Raw genomic sequence first — 18,319 nt, 5'->3', positions numbered from 1 at the left:
TTTTATATTTGTCTTTAGGTAAAATACATAACAAAGTCACGGTTTTTAAATAATATATGTAGAAAATATGGACAAGGTAAATATATTCTCAAAATAAATATAAATCATCCAAAGATAAAAGGGAATGAAAGAGCTAAACTAACATGTTTTGGGAGTGGAGAAAGTTTGGTTTTTCCCTGTAACAACGTCTCATGACTATAACTCCTTCTCAACCCCACTCTACGAATTTTCTTCCTTTCAATATTTTCACCATAATTCCACCAAGGGACATTCTCGTCACTTTGCCCAGTAATTTAGATATCAGCCTCCTCTAGTATTGTTTTGTCTAATGAATTAGCTATTAGCCACACATGGTAACCTAGTACGTGAAATTTGGCTAGTGCAAGTAAAGACCTGAATTTTTAATTTTATTTCGTTTTAATTGTTTAAAATTTAACCTTAAAAAACTAATACTTAATTCAGCCATTAGAACACTTCGTTTCGAACAATTTGGGTATGTGAATCTATTTTTTCAAACGTAAACTTATAAATCCACATATGGATCAAGTACTCCCAATAAAAATTTAGTGTTTAAATGAAGATGTTCTCTAAGTATAAACTATACACCAGATGCTGAAGCAAATGTAAAATAGGTCATTAATAGTTTCTAATATTGATTAGTTATTGAATTGATAATAGGTTAGATACATAGGGATAAATAATATATACTATAAAAATTAATTTTACCTGTTTCTTAATGGAGTTATTGGAAAATTTATCATTACATTGTGGCTCAAGTTATATTTCTAATGTACAGCACTACTCTAGTTCTTCCTAACAGGATAAATAAGATATTTCATCGTCCATTTACCTTAATGTAGTGGATTTTTATGCTTTTCCAAATTGAGCTAAGAAAGTTAAGCTTCTAGGTCAAGTTAAGGTTGGAATTTTTTCTATACTTGCGTTATTGAATGTATTAATTTTCAAATTTGAAGAGAAGATAGAAATTATAGAATACATTTTCTAGAATTGTATAACAAAGAATAACAAAGAATTATGCAGCAATGCCAATAATATTCATTCCTCTATCTTATTGGAACAAACTCCCCAAGAGGAAAATCATAATCTCAAAGAGTTCATTGCACTATATATAAGAGCTAACTTTTTGAAATATTCTATTTGTACTAAAGTATTTCACTTTTATTTATTGTTCCTTCAACTTGAGCCAAACTAGGAATTGATTTAATTCCCTTTTTATGTGTTATCGCTTTACTATAGCTATCATCCTTTCCCACTCTCACTAATGTACAGTAGTATGGTTAGAGTGTCCATGACAGGCAGCAATCCATTCCATCCTGAAGTCATGTTGCAGTCTCCCCTCTGATCCTTTGCCCTTGTAAACGTCCCTTTTCAATGCTCCCATTGTTTGCAAAATACCATTTCTGACTACTGTCACCTTTTCTTTCTCATTGGTAAATAAGAACATTCCTAAACACAAGCCACTCTATAGCTTTTTGTAAATGGCATATTTTTCAAGTCACTGCTATAATATTAATACATTCTAACTCTGAGTAATATTGATGATTTTTTTATCTGGCTTTGTGGTCTCTAGCATAATCCTTATGATTTATTTTTGTCTATTTTACATGGATACTTTCCAAAATGTTCTTAAAATTGCCTCCATCATTTTGGGTATAGTATTTTCCTCCGCAGTATATATTTCTTCCTCCACACTGTGGTCCAATATATATTCTTTATCTTTTACTTTCTTTTTCTTTTTTTTTACGGGAAGGGAAATGTTTTGATTTTTGGTGTTTTTCAAATTTGCCAATATTCCATAATCATCATAAAAATAATAAAATACAACTAAGGAAAAGGAAATAAAGAAAAAGCTTCAATAATCTTATAATATGAATATAATCTTTTTTGTATTTTAGACTATAGCTCTTAAATAATCTTATAATATGAATATATTCTTTTTTTGTATTTTAGACTATATCCAGCAAAATTTTTGTCTTCAGATGCAAATTTGCTTGTATTAAGTTTTAAAAGGACATTTTGCTGTTATTTAACTTGGTACCCAGTTTTCTTTAGTAACAAGAAATAGCATCAACCTTAGAAACTGAAACTGGTAAATATATACCTGCTGTATGATTTATTCATTGTAGGACACAATTTAGTAATCTAATGTACAAAATTTACATGGCTTCCTTAGGCTTTTTTTCTTGCATATAAGTAATATGGTCATAGGCATTTCTTTTAATATGTTTTAGGCAGTTTTAAAATTATTTCAGGACGAATTATCAAACATAAAATCATAATTAAGAGATTTGCGATTCTTCAGTCTTTGACATTTACAATCAAAATACCCTCCAGAAAAGCCGTACCAATTTCTAATCCAACCATTTGGGTGTTTAGTCACAAAGAGTACATCACATCATTTTTTCACAGCTTTGTAAATCTTATAAACAAATGTTAGCTTGATGTCATTAATTATTAATGATATTGAATAGTTTTGTCAAATATTTGTTGACCGTATTAAAGAAGTATATTTTTGGAATTGATTATTTCATGACTGCATATTTCAGTTAGGGTGTTTGTCTTTTTAACAGATTTTATTCATTAAATATTTGATTGCTAAGAATTTTACTGGCTGTAGTTTGAATCCGTATGTCATTTATTAATTTAATATTTTGTTGTTGAAGTTTCACAATTTTACTTAGTAAAATCTTTCTTCTTGTTTTCTTTTATAAGTTCTAAATTTATGAAAGACCAGTGAAACAAATTCATAAAGTGACTGTCTTAGTTCATTTGTGTTGCTATAACAGAATATCATAGACTAGGTAATTCAAAAAGAACAGAAATCTATTTTTTCCTTTTTAAAGACTGTAAAGTACAAGACTGATGCACTGGCTTTGACGTCTGGTGAGGGCTGCTCTGTTTCAATGAAAGCTCTGTTGCTGCATCCTCCTGAGAAGAGAAACATGGTGTCCTCTATGCATGAGGGACAGAAGGATAAGCAAGCACTCCTTTCAAACTTGAACCTCTTGAGCCCGTTTTTATTTTTGCAATTGTTAATTGATTTATTAATTTTTACATTTTAATTTTTTACATTGACTTGAGAAATTGTATTTCCTGTGTATTACAGGATGTTTTCAAGTATGTATACTTATGGAATGACTGAATCTTGCTAATTAGCATATGCATTACCTCACATAGCTATCATTTTTATGGTGAGAACACTTTCTATCCACTGTTTTAGCATTTTTAAAGAATACAATATTGGTTTTGAGCCCTTTTATAGGGTGCTAATCCCATTCAGGAGGTCAGAGCCCTGATCATTTAATTATCTCCTAATCACAATTCTCAATACTACTACATTGAAAATTAAGTTTCAACACAAGTTTTGGAGAGGTCACCACCTCTGCTCAAGCCATTGCAGTGGCCGTATTGTATCACACAAGTAATCATCCTGTGCTTCGTAACTTTACTTCAAACTAGAATAAAGAAGGATGTTACATGAGCATTCTAAAAATCTTTAGCAACATTTTGTTTGTCTTCTCAGATGCATTTATTGAAATCAGACCTGCAGTCAAAGTTAATTGTTCATTATTTCTGTTCTCCTAATATGCATACTATCCTTTGGGTATGCTATTACGTAGAGTCAAATGTTCCTTATTTGGATGAAATCTGCATTAGGTAATAACAATCAACAATTGGCATTGACGGTTAGGGATTGTTTAAAGTAATTAGTATATTTCTGATAATCTCTGCCATAATTACAATAACTAAATGTCTTTGATTACATATAGTTCTCTTGAAAAACACATGCAATAGATAAAATGCAAACAAAATATAGAACTTATTAATTCTTCCCTGGATCATATCCTTGTTTGCAATGTAAAAGAAAAACAAGAACGTCTCTATAAAAGTATATCTGACCACTCAATTAAATTGTTTTTTAATTTTTCATTATCTAAAAGCCAATTTTGAAAGCTGAAATGCTTTTTAAAAACAAAGGTCAAACTTCTACCAATTACTCAGATGTAATGCAACTAATTTCTGCCAGTCATTTGCTTGATTCTCATAAAGATAACCAATAAGTTCTTGTTATTTGTATTTTCTAATATTTAATATATCCATTATTTCTACTTTCCTTAAGGTCTTCTTATTTCTTGTCATTAATATTAACTGAACTACTGAGTGGAAATAAGAAGTAACACACAGAGATACAGGGTGAGACCTAAACCAGAGTGATTTGTAAAATCTACAGTAGGAGAGTTATCTTGAGAAAAAGTACATAACAATGTTACGTTTCATAGAAAGTTAACAGAAAAGTAAGCATTAGGAAAATCTCACTAAATCTAAGACTTCGGACATTTGTCTTACTCTAAATTGGCCACAAACTTCACACTATAGTGAGAATAATCTTTTAAAAAATACAAATTACATTGCATTACGCTTCCACTCAAATCCTCCCATCATGTTCTGTCTCTTGTATGACACTATCTCAACTCCTTAGCTTTATATATCGGAAGATGTCTTTCATCTGTTCATCTCTCCAACCTCATCCATCAACACTTTCCATTTCATCGTTTTCTCCCATCCTAACAGAATTATATACAACTTTAATTGTGATGCATATCTGTTAATACCAAAATCCCTCTGCCATTTGCTCCCTGAGAAATTCACTCTTCAGGCCCTGCTTGAGAATGTTCTTTTCTGTAAAACCTATCCAGACGTCCCAAGGCCCTAGCAGAATTGATCGTATTTTATGTTTTGCTGCTATGACCTTCCATCTCCATCCCTTTAACTACATTGTGTTTGTCATTTTTTAGTTATATTTGTCTCCAATAATACATTGTATACTCTTTAAGAGCAGGGACTGTGACCTTATTGATCTTTGTATCTACAACACAGCGCCTGGCATATAGTAAGCATCTAATAAATATTTGTTAAATAAGTAAGTAAAAAGAATAAATAAATAAATAAATAAATAGTGAAAATAACTGCTCTTAAAGACCTTGGGGAAATTAAATGACTTTTGAAGCAATACAAGTTATATGAATAGCACACACAATTTGGTCTTCAATGTTCCTTTGCCACAAAATTTGATTTAATGTCAAGTGAGCAAAGTAGCTATGGTGGCTTATTTCATTGACTAAGCATTTTGTGGGCCAAAAGTAAGCAGATGTGACCATTTAGGAGGGTATTTATTTTATAGAGGGCATTAGGGCCATAGAGAAAAGCTATGAAATCACTCTTTTCAAAGAATGCAGAAGTGAATTGACGAGGAGTTTAGTAAGTGGCAATTTCGTAGCTGGCTGTGTTCCTCCAATTTGTCATTGTCACTGGAAAAGTTGCCAAACCACAGTTTTATCCCAGGATAAAATTAAATATAATTTGGTTAACTGAAAACATCCAATATCCACAAATACATAGAGGCATATCTCTATCCCAAGTTCAAGTACTAGGTCGATTGTATTCAACCCGTATATTAACAAATGTTTTTATTAGTTGCTTCAGTAAAATAGAATTTTTATCACTCTGTATATTCAGCAACACTCTCTAAATATAAGAAAGCACTCCTTCTTTTATTCTACCACTATCATTAACAAAAAAATTCAAAGAGTGATATAAATATATATCAAAATAATATTCATATTATAAAACCTACATATGATAATTATGTGAAGAATTACTACTAATACAGTTAACACTTAATACAGAGGGACTTGGATGAAAAGTTATGGCCTCTTAAGTCTGTTTCTTGCTTCCTCTTTTTATCATTCCTAACTAGTAACCCTAACTAGGATACGTGAAGAACCAAAATATACTAAAGGCTGAATACCTTGGTTTGTCTAATTGTGCTCTTTTTCTGTTGGTTAAGAACTTTTGTGGTAGAGATAAAGTCCCAGACAGAGATGTTTTCCCCCTTCTCGTGAATAATTTCAGGTAAAAAGATGTATTCTGGGGGGACTTCTCGCTGTCTTTTTGTCAGAAAAGGTGAGGAATGACTCTTCTACTTATCCATGTGATAAATTGCAATGTGGGAAGATAATTTACTGAAATATTAATGTGTATATATTTTATTCTTACAGTGGTTCTTTTTCCTTCCTCTCAAGAAGATAAATGGGCCTTTTTGGGATTCTTGCCTGGCAGGAGTGGGCTGGTCTGATGAGACTCAGGGATTCATGCTTATGGAGGAAAGGACATTGACAGAAATGGAAATGCCGTGGATTTCTAGAGACAAGGTGGGAACTGAGATCTTCAAATTTTCTGAGAATGGAGACCTATGTGCAGGTCCAGGCCCCTGGTCGGGAGGCATACTCTGGGAAGTGCAAGAACTTGTTTGCATGGTGCACCCCAGGGTGGGATCATAATTTTGTGCTCAAACTCATAATGAAAGTGGCACAACCCGTTGGATAAGAAAGATGTCAATAGCCAGCCGGTGGGTGAGGGACATATATGCAACTTCAGGAAAGGTAAAGTGTCCCTACAAATGACTGAGTGTAGATGCTCTGTTGTTCTGATAAAATAAAGTTTCAGTGTCAGATTTCTTTGATTTGATTAAAATAAAGTAGTATGATATTTCTTTGTCACCCCTCAGTTTGCAGAGTGAGATTTACCCCTGTTAAATGAATTAAATATGATTAGACATATGTTAGATATAGGGATACTGGCTGTTAGGAAGACATATGCTTGAGATATCATGGAATGCTGGGAAGTTTACAATGTCTGTGGGTATGAGAAATTTAAATTCTTACATTGATGCTGTTGAAAATGACTTGATGTCAAGACAACTTTTGGCACACAGCATCCTCCTTCTCCTATACTTTATCTTCATATTTCCTATTCCAAAACGTACTTGCATCTGGTCTCTGTGAGGTCAGCCCATTCTGAATTCCTGGATTCACATAATTTTCTTTCACTACTGCCTTATATTGCATCAAATGACTTTGTAGATATTTTTTGAAACAATTTAGAATGAGGTCCCAGAAACTGTACCCAGGCACTCTGTTGTAGAACTCTCCTGAGGAGGTACACTGCCTTCTAATAACATCCTTGGAAATACTGATAGGCAGAATTTTCACTATGTTCAAAGACTAACATGGACACATTAATGTATAAACATATTTAAGTAGATACCAAAAAAATCACAAATATGCACATATGATTGTGCCTGTGAATATTGCCACACATTGAGAAACCTTAATATACACCAATAAATAAATTATATTTATGTAGATATTTCTATTAGTGTTGTGATTTGTTAATTTAAATATTTTAAATGATTTATAAAACACTCTAGTGTTATGAAAATCACATTTTTAAGATAAAAATGTAGCATCTCATAAAATATAGATTTTGATAACTTCAGTTTATCTAACAATGTCTATCTGGCTATGCCCATTTGGAGCACCAGAACTCAGAACTAAAATGGTTAGTTAGGATTCATTTTGTTGGGGTATCAATATTTCCTTAATATTTCCAGGTGACTTTTCATTCTAGAGAATGATGGAATTACATAGTAAGAATAATTCAGTTAATTTGGTAAAGATAGCTCCTATCTTATTCAATATTTATCTGTGAAAATCTTACACATTCTAGATGCTGAGCTCAGTGCTGGGGCTTCAGTGGTTAAAGTTAGATCCTTCTGGCATGAAGTTGGAAGTTTAACAAGATCTATAAATGTGACTATAATCATAAATGTAATCATAATTATGAATATATGGCAATTACAACCTTGTCTGTAATTATGACTATAAATATACCTATAATTAGAGCATTTACTATTCAAGATTATTTACAACTATCAATAAAGGGTATACCGAAAATTTTGTTGTCTGTTATCCCTCATCAGGAATTAGTGATAACTCTTAATAACTTAATAAGTTAGCATTCTGGATAGGGAATATTCTGCCTGAAAAAAGAGTTATTCTCCCAATGATGGGAGACAGTAACTGCATATTGTTCACATTCTGAGTTTCCATTTCCGTATTCTCTGATACATTATTACTGAGCATTAATTTCACTCCTTTGGAAAACTTCAGACGTTATTACTAGTTATTAATGCCTTCATCTTACAGATCCATCAGAGACTATCACCTTAATATGATATAGCATTCCTAAAATTCATTGAGATGTACATGTTACATGGAAAATGGGCCTTCTTATTATATACAAGAAGTAGAAGGCAGAGGAACATTGCACTCCAGGAAAGAGGCAAGAGTCCAGAGATTTAAGAGTCTAAACTAGGCTGATTGCAGTAGTTTCGGGAAATGAGGATGAATAGAGTGATACAATCAAGGAAGAGCTAACAAGCTTAGTATTAATAACTAAGGAGACACAAGGAGTGAGGGTGACAGGGGATTGGAGCCTTCTAAAATAAATGCCTTGATATTTAGAAGAGAGTCTAAATGCACAAATGAGAAATTCGGGAGAATCAATAAATATGTGGAAAACATGAGTTTATTTTTAAATATGTTGATGACTTTGATACGTTGATGAGAATTCCAAGTGAAAGAGTCCTTTAAAAATTTAGAAATATGGGATTAGATTTCACAAGATAAGGTAGAGCTGGAAACTTAGTTCCCTGAGGACGTCATTTCAGAAAAGACATTGAATGACCTCTATCTGGGTCCTATAAATAAGAACTCTAGGATTTATAGTTTCAATCCATTTATATAGCCTAATTCATAATTTTCATATCTGCTTGCCTTAGTAAAACATTCTAATCATAGTTTTGAACATAGAAAGAATGAGTTTTAATTTAGTGCTAGGAAAGAACAAGGTACATTGGCCATTGAATTCTATCTAAAAAGAGCCATAAGAATTGAGAAATTGCGTGCTTTGGAGATACTGGAGAAAACTGATTTCTTACTTGCTAAGGCAAAGCACACATTTTTGCTGAAAATACCCATCACCTTACCAGCAGAGTGGTAACAAATGCTTTACTTAGACTCTGAGTATTTTAGCATCTCTCTGCCCTAGACAGCAAAGTTTTCAGGAATTTCCTAGGTCCTTGCCAATTCACTTTTCTATTTTAATCATGTATTTCTACTCTTCGCCTCTTGTGGATTCAGAATTCTTAACTCTTTAATAATAGGTCTTGGAAATTGTAGGAAAGAAACAGTCTCAAATTTGGAAGGCTTTTGTGTTAGCATACAGCTCTGTTCATGTTTTGAGGTCTTGTGACTTTTATGTGATTTCTGGTTTATGCTTTGATGCAAATCTGAACATAGAAACTGGTCATTTTTCTTCTCTGGCTAGTCTGTGGGATTACTGATTACTGTGATCAGCCTTTGACATATTAGATGCATATAATAGTGGCTTCTTGATGCTACTTTCTTCACAATTTTGCAAAAATAAAGTTAAATAAAAATAGATATTCCATTTTGTTTCTTCAACAGTTACATATACATTCTGCATCCCCTACCGAAGCTCAGCCAGCTTTCCCACTTACCGTGAGAAAGGCTTTGGCAATACCCTATATCTACTCTGCAGTAGTACTTCTCAAATTTCTGTAGTGAGGAATCAATTGGTTTGCTTTTCAATCAGAGATTCATTATTTTTTAAAATACCCTGTAAAACAGGACAAGTCTAGTAATCACATGTTGGATGTTGTGACTGTGTTAGGTTTCTCTCTCTATATATATATATTTAAATTACTCTCAATTTTATTGCTATCTCATTTTGGACCAGTAACAAACATTTTTATGGCTACTCAAGTCCATCGGCCAAAATTTGGGTCACACTGCATCTAGAACATGTACCAATATTTTGGAGTTCCAGAGCAATCTTGAAAGTAATTTATTGAAAGGGTAAAAATAATAGATTACATCTAAGATCTCTCAAAGCTATAAAGATTGACAATGTGATTAAATGACATTCTTCAGCCATTTCATTCTTCTCTATAACTGTAATCCCCAATACATTTAAATAAAATAAAATAATAAATTATAATTACATCTCACACTATTTACTGTGAGCTTACTACGCATACATCAGGACCCAGGATAAGCAATTTGGAGACATTATTGCATTTAATTCTCACATTGACCTTATGAGAGGAGTAATTTTATAGAAAAGGACTTGAGGTGCAGGGAGCTTAATTATCTCTTCAAAGTCACACACCTACACCATGACTGATAAAACTAACAAAACATCTGCAATCCCAAAAATAAAAATTAATTAGATTACAGCTTTGTCTGTTTCTCAGCCCAGAGAATTTACTCTGGGTATTGTGCTGAATTTCCTAACTCTCAAATCTCCAATAAGAAGACATTATATTCCAAGTTCCAAGCTCCAGGTTGTCATACCATGGCCTTCTGCATACTGATAATAGAAGATAGGCTGTGTTCAACTCCACAACCCAACCGAATGCACAGGACTATAGAAGATGCAAGGGACACTTCTGTACATATCAATCATAAACTATCATGGAACAAGTAACAAAACAAAGCAAGATGAATCTCCCTTAGACCTGTTCAATTTCCCTTAGGCTGACAGAATTAGATTATGAAATATTTTGGGTAGCCTTCCATTTTCACCATATCTTCTCATCTTGCTTAGTAAAATGTGCTCAACACATTTTCTCCTTCGAGTATTTGATGAAAGGTGAAACATGTGATTTGGTGAACTTCCTGTTGCAGGAAATATTGAATATTGTATGAGTGAGACTTTGATTTTTGTTCTGATTCACACACCTCTAATTACAGAGTAAAACTCAGCAGTAGCCTGGACCCCTATGGTAAATAACAAAATTTTAGCAGTAAAATGGAAATGATAAAGACATTTCACTCCTCAAATTCTGTCAGGAAATACTGGGAAGGTATTCACTGCTAATAAAAATGTGCATGTTTGCCAAGGTTGTTAATATATTGCCTGCATTATCACTGAAACAGAATCACAAAGTTTTATAACTTGGTAACACTATACCCAGTCTCTTTTAGACATTTCATAGAGACAAAGCATTTAAAAGGAGCATTGTAATCAGGTAATTCTAAAAGTTACTACTGTGGTTTGTTTAGGGTACCATAGGGAAATTTCAAACTTAAAATTCATCTAGTCAACTATGTGCATTGTATACATTTTACAGGTAGATGATATCCTGTATTTATAATAGTTGTTGACAAACTTGCAGCTCATATACAAAAATGAGTGGCAGGGGCCATGCCAATAAATGCCATCAATTTGTGAAACACTGACGCAAAGCCATGCAGATGTGCAGTGAGTAGTTGTCAGTCTTGGAAAAAGGTATTTTATTACTTCCTTCCTGTGTGTGGGACTAATTAGAGGGTGATGGTGTGCATGTGATGGCCACTAATGTTCATCAAAACCCAGTTGCCAGGATGTGGAATAGGAACTGAAGTAGACATCATCATGTGTGTAATTGCATGTGATTGTTTTATTATGGCCATTAACGTAGATGCCTCCTTTTCCTCTGTCTTTGTGACAAGCCTCTCCTCTTTCTTCTCTTATTTGCCAACATTTTCTTTTTTTAGTATGCTTGGCATCCATTCTGGTGTGGAGCATCACAGTTAGTTAGATTTTCAATTACTTCTCACAAAAATGTAAATCATCTTAAAGGAGTCTTTAACATAATATGTTTGCATATACACATACATATATAGTAAAATCTGATACACAGATTATGTACTATTGAACTATTGTACTGATGAACTGCTGTACTATTGAAAAGGCCTGTGATCCCATGTGGTTATTTAAAAATATATCGATAGATTATTGACACTCTCTTCTTCAAAAGGTGAAGCGTGATTCCCCCTGTAAAAAATGTAGGTTATATATTTTTTTCTCTCTCTTTTAGAAATGGAGTCTCGCTCTGTCACCCAGACTGGAGTGCAGTGGTGCAATCTCAGCTTACTGCAAGGTCCACCTCCCGGGTCCACGGTATTCTCCTGCCTCAGCCTCCCGAGTAGCTGGGACTACACGTGCCCACCACCATGCCAGGCTAATGTTTTTGTGTATGTGTATTTTTAGTAGAGACGAGGTTTCACCGTGTTAGCCAGGATGGTCTCGATCTCCTGACCTCATGATCTGCCCGCCTCAAGTTCCCAAAGTGCTGGGATTACAGGCGTGAGCCACCACGTCCAGCCTGTAGGTTATCTTTTGTAACTCACTCTTAAGGAATAGAATGTGACAGAAGAGTGAATTGTGATGTCTAAGATTAGGAAATAAAATGCACCATGTCTTCCTCCTCACTTTCTTGGAAAATTTGCCAGGTGCCTTATTATGAGGATACTCAAACAGTCCCATGGAGAGGTCCAGTAAGCAAGAACCCTGTAGCAAAGTACAGAGCAAGGAAATGGAGCCCCAAACTAACAGCCGTCTGGGTTAGCTATCTTGGCAGCAAATCTTCTAGCAGCAGTCATACCTTCAGATGACAGCAGCCCTGGCCAATCATTCGACTGAAACCTGATAAAAGACCCTGAGCCAGACCCACCTATCTAGGCAATTCTTGGATGCTTGACCCTGAAAAACTGAGAAGATCAATTTGTTTTAAGCTACTATGTTCTGGGTTAATTTTTCATGCAGCAATAGATAACCAATATGCGCAAACCTCCTTATATAATTTAATTGGACAGTTTCTGATTCTATTTCATCCAGGTTGGCTAAGCCATTACTATGCATTTGAATAAACAGCAAGGAGAGATGCACTGTGATGGCAAGTGCCACTTGACATTAAAAATCACTCAGACACATGACATAGGTTCTGTCTGCAGTGGCAATTTACTTTGTAAATCATTCTACATTCAGCGGAGTTCAAGGCATAAATCTAAATGCTAGGCAACTCTTTAATTTAGTTATTGAGTCTTGAACACCTACTACGTATCAATATATATTACAGATACTGGTGATACAAAGATACTGAAACAAACATAACTGATCCCCTACCTATGATTGTTTAATTAAGGGATGTGTAAATCTAGCCACAGTATTTCTGTTTGGGATTATTTGTTACAAAATACACTTACCATTAAATGTACAATAGGTCCTTAAATTGAAAAATGGAAAGATCTTTCTCTCTCTCTTTTCTCTGTCTGTCTGTCTGTCTCTCTCTCTCTGTATGTCTGTAAGTAATTATTTGTGTTCAGGAATTGTCTACTCAGTTTGTCATTTCCTATTTCTAGTGCATGTGATGTTGGAAAGGCTCTAAAGAAGAAGCAAAAATGATAAAGCAGAATGTTCAAGGCACTGAGTCAGATCTCCCAGCTCTTCTGCAATTTTGCCTGTGACTAGTCATGTGTCTTTGGATGAGTCTCACATGTTTCTCAAAGTCCTTTATGCAGCAATGCTGTGCTCCCTTTTCTATGCCCTAAAATTGTTATTTTTGAGTAGGAAAGGGGGCTATTACTTAAAATTCCCACTAGTGTTCTGATTTCACAGCTGTGTGTTTGTTTGTTTAAAAGTAAAGGTGCAGTTAATTTTAAGTCTACGTGTTTTAAAGTACCTGCCTAAATCGCTTCCTTTGCCCATACTCTCTCCATCTTTTTTTGGTTTCTATTGCAATGTGCAGTTGTTCCTGTCCTCTCCCCTTCTCTTCAACACATAAGGTGGAAAAGTTAACTGATTTGTGCAGATATGCAATCCTCAGTGAACTTACCCAACACCAAAAGTGTTGACATTAATCATAAATTGGATTTCTGACCTTCAGTTTCTGTTTCTTAAAATAGAGTCATGTCCCCGTGAGTCAATCAATCACTACAAAAATAAAATATTCATTGTAAATTATTTTTATTCATAGCACGGTGCTATGGTATTATGAAAAATCTTAACTGTAGTTGTGTAAGTCTTTATCTGTAAAATGTAATAGTGCTACTGGTGTCCATCATTTTAAAGTCTGTGCCAAATTTGAATATACTTTTTATTATTACATTTACACATTTTTGCATAATTGCCATCATGGTACAGAGAAAGTATTTTGCATGCCTTCATCACATGGCCTGATATTGTATTTTCCTTATTTTCTATGTAATCTTAACTATGTTATTAGTTGAATAAAGTTTGTGTAGCTTGCATGTAGTAGATGACAACTCTGAACCTAATGTTCCAATTCTCAAAAATAATCAATCAAAGGCTAAAATATAAGGAGGCATAGCAAACTGCAAAACATAAACCATGAAGTTTATAAGCAGAAAAATGATAAAAATGACTGTCATGTTTTCTTTCTAAGAAAAACCAACAGAGTCTCGAGAGAAACCTACAATGCAGATAATTGTATGCACGGTAGTTTAGAAAGGGAATAATGAGGCTAGGCTGAGGTTTTTTTCTGTTCTATCAGGCAGATAGAGACTAAGGGAGTAGTCAGTGAACAATGGGTAGGAACCAGCCAGTTTGTAAATTATGCCTGGATGCCTCACAAGCCCCTCTGACAGGAATGGCAAATGCTCATCGCTGAGTTACTTATCACTGTGGAAAAATCACTCATTTGTTTGACATTGCTCTCCCACCAAGGGGGCCTTCTGTTGTTATCCCTTTACAATTTAAAAATTTATAGTGAAATTAAATTCTACTACTTCTTGTGGCTGTGTACAGTCTTAAGCTACCATTAATCACAAAGGCAGAGAATACAGACAGATGAGTCCAATGCTGTGTCTTTAAGGAACTGAAAAGAGGTAGGAAATCAAATGCACAACTGGAAAGAATAGGGACTAGATAATGGCAAGAATAGAAGAACTGCCTATTTTGAGACCTTTTCTGTTAACAGTGGTAATAAATTACCCTGTAATTCAGAGCATATGTATTGCATTTGTAACACGTTATTTTGGGAAACAAAGCCAAACTTCATTATGTCATGCTGTGTTATTTCTACAGCTGGTACTATTGTTGGCAAATGTTTTTTGATAAAACTTAATAAGACAAGGAAAATGCTCCAATTGGTCTCATTACTAAGAAGTGATGTTTTCATTTAGACTTTTCACATAGTCTCTTGATCTCCCTTGATTACACGGATATGAACAAATGCTTGGCTTGGAAGAGCCCTTGGTTTCTACAGACCTGGAGTCCACCAATTGCTCTTTCTGGGTTTCATGCGTTCTCTGGGGCACTTTCAAAATATATCCACAGATTCCTTTACACTATTCCCACGACCAGGAGTTATCTGTATCATCTTCCCTTTGAAATCAGGCAAGTTTTGCGATGTTTTTGAGCAACAGAGAGTGTCAGAATTGGCATAGCACCATGTGACTTCTCAGTCTAAGTCACACAAAGGCACTACAGATTCTGCATTGTTTGCTTGAATACTCAGTCTTGAAAAATATTGGCTGCCATGCAAGGAGTTTGACTACATTTTTCTGTTGACATGCTATGAGGAAGCCTAAATTAATTAACACTGAGAGGCTACATGGAAATAACACAGGTAAAGACTCTAAGACTCCTGGAGGAAAGAGTTTTGCCCAGACGTCCCCAGCTGTTCTATCATCCCATATATCTTACTCTATTATTGAGTTGGAGCTGAATGAGAGAACCAAATTATCACCACCTGGTTGAGCTCTTTCTGAATTCCTGAAGTTAACAGAATAAAACGACGTTGTTTTTTAAGCCAGTTGGTGTGGGGCAATTTGCTATGCAGCAATAGATAGTCAGAACATGCGAAATGAAGATGTTTCCTATATGGCAGGATAGGTGAGGGCCGTACTTATGTGTACATTGTTCTACCCCAAGCAGTTACTCAGTAAATTGGAGCACTAATAAATTTTGAAACTATACAAAAGATTCATAAATAGAGGAAAACATCCAGTCAAAATTCCATCCTTCTAGTGTAATAGGCATGAAATTACCCACACTTTAATTGTCTACATCAACTTTGATTTGTTTAAATCAAATAAAATCTGTCTCAAACCATAAACAACGGGATGGGGAGGGTAGTCCAATCTCACTCAGTCTCTGCTTTCTCCCTGCTTTGGATAATCTCAGAACCACAGAGAGAGTGTATTGCTCTGAAAACAGTTTCCCTTCTCAATCAGAAAAGGTCCTGAACCTCATTGCCTTGCTGCTGGATACTGTATCTCCTCCTGTGCCTGCCCAACTCTAATGGAGCCACCATGGCAGAGTTGTACAACTCTCACTTCCGATTCTTTCCATTCTGCATGCATCCTCCTTCTCCAGGGTGTCTGCCTCGAGGTAGGGCCCTTTGTAGAACCCGTAATCTTGATCTTCTTCTTCACAGTGCTGCTAATTTATTTTTTATACTCAATACAACAAATATTAATGTCATTCTCTACTTCCACGATATCTTCTGAGGACTCATCTGGAAGGCCTATGGCTAACTCTAACTTCAGGTGTTAGAAGCCAGAACAGTGAAAATGTCCCTTTTTAATAGAAACAATTCTAGTATAATGCCATTCTGTACACTTTCACTTGATAGTTAATAACCATTTTATATTTTAACATTGATTTTATAGTAAATTAATTAAATAATTTTTAAAATGTATTGTTTTTATGTCTTAGTATAGAACTATAAAATCTTGACTATTTTATAGAACTTTTTTGTATATTTTGTTGAAAAAAGCAAATATAAAATATTATGGTGATTTTTTTTTGGTTTAGATCCAATTACCCAGCATTCAATAACAGCTATCATTCTTATTTCTGTATGTTAACATGTACATTTATGTACAAATACATTTTATGTATACACATATGTATATAACTTGCATTCATGTGTATGCAAATCCAGCATTTTTATGTTACTGAAACTACACTAAAAACAATGTATGACATCAAAATAATCATAAGTTTTTCAGCGAATTGACAATAGAAATAATTGCTATATTTTATTAATCAGTTGTCCAGTTCCTGGGCCAAATTAATTTGGATTTTAAGTGCTATGCAACAGTTTTACCACTAAACAGCTATTAACAATGGCTTAAATAATCTTCTGAAGATTTGATTAATAAATTCATCATTAATAAATAATACTATGATATTGAAGACTTAAATATAAAGTGTATCGCTTCCCAAAAGCAATCTAAAACGTTAAAAAGCAGTTATGATTTGTTCATTGTTAGACAATTTACTCCTCTCTGTGTTAGCCTCAGAGGAAAGATGTGGAAGCAATTGCTTTTTTACTGTTCTTATTCTGACTGATATATGTTTATTCAGTGTGATTTCATGCAAAATGAAGATGTCATAAAAAGGACTCTTCTGCTCTAAGAGTCCCTTTGGAAATCAAGCATTCATAGAAAATATCATTTTTAGATTTAACGAAAAGCTGTCTTGTTTTCAAGTTCCACATTATGCAAAAATCACTTACTTAGAGTTATAGAATTTATGGGCTGTCTTAAAATTCCATCCTGACAAGAACTGCCTGAAAAAAATTTTGTCTGGTGTTCACATAGCCAGTCTCAGTCATGTGCAACTTCACCATGTGTGTCTTCACCATGGCTCAGAAGTCTTCACTGGTTTCTAGTTAGAACAAAAGAGGAAAGGAATAATGAGACCCGATAACACACACTTCTTTTGCTAACTCATTATGTTTAAATATGATACTGTGCTGTGCATGTCTCTCTCACTGATAAGTCCTTTGGCCCCATACAGTCAAATGAGTTCTGTTGTTCTTTGACTTTTTGATTTTTGCAATAATATCTGTGATTACTTCTTGCCTGTTTCACTGGGCAATACTCACATCTCTCACTCATGTAAGCAATGGACATAGGAGTGACTCTGGCTGCTCTGTTGCATCAGGAAAGGATAGAGATGATAGAGTGTAACTTTTATTTTACCAAGAGACAGGAAATAAGAACTTACTTAAAGGCAAAATGGCTAGCTGATGGGCAAGCCAGAGGTGCTAGCATTTCAGTTAGGAACACTGCCACCATCTTTACATGTCAAAAATGGGGGAGGGATTATCATTGTCTGGAGCTGCTGCTCCTGCGGTTATTATTTCAGACTTTCAACTGCATTTTATTACCTTATCTCACCCTTCCAGTGTGCCAGATTTGAGCTACTACTGATTTTTCATCTCATAGGCTGAACTCTGCATTTCCAGATGACATGTGACTCTGTACTTCAGCAGTGCCTGGTCCTCAGCTATTGGGATGTCCTACAAACCACTGTTCCTATCACTGACCAGAGGTTGCTTCCTGTTCACTGCATCGACCTCCTGGACTGTTTTTATTCATCTCTAACCACTGACTTCTTTTCTCCTTAATTGTCTCACCTCTGTTTTGACTATTATCTCCAAGTTATTGCCACCTTCTAATCTTTCTGATTACATGTTATGATAACAGATTTTTCAGATCCTAGTACCCAAAACACCAATAACTGGGTCTCAACTCGTCAAGGTGATGGTCTTGTTTATGCTTATTTTTAATAG

The sequence above is a fragment of the Chlorocebus sabaeus genome, chromosome 14 (genome assembly GCF_047675955.1).
Source record: "Chlorocebus sabaeus isolate Y175 chromosome 14, mChlSab1.0.hap1, whole genome shotgun sequence".
In the NCBI taxonomy this organism is placed as follows: Eukaryota; Metazoa; Chordata; class Mammalia; order Primates; family Cercopithecidae; genus Chlorocebus; species Chlorocebus sabaeus.
Note: the sequence above shows the minus strand (reverse complement) of the source record.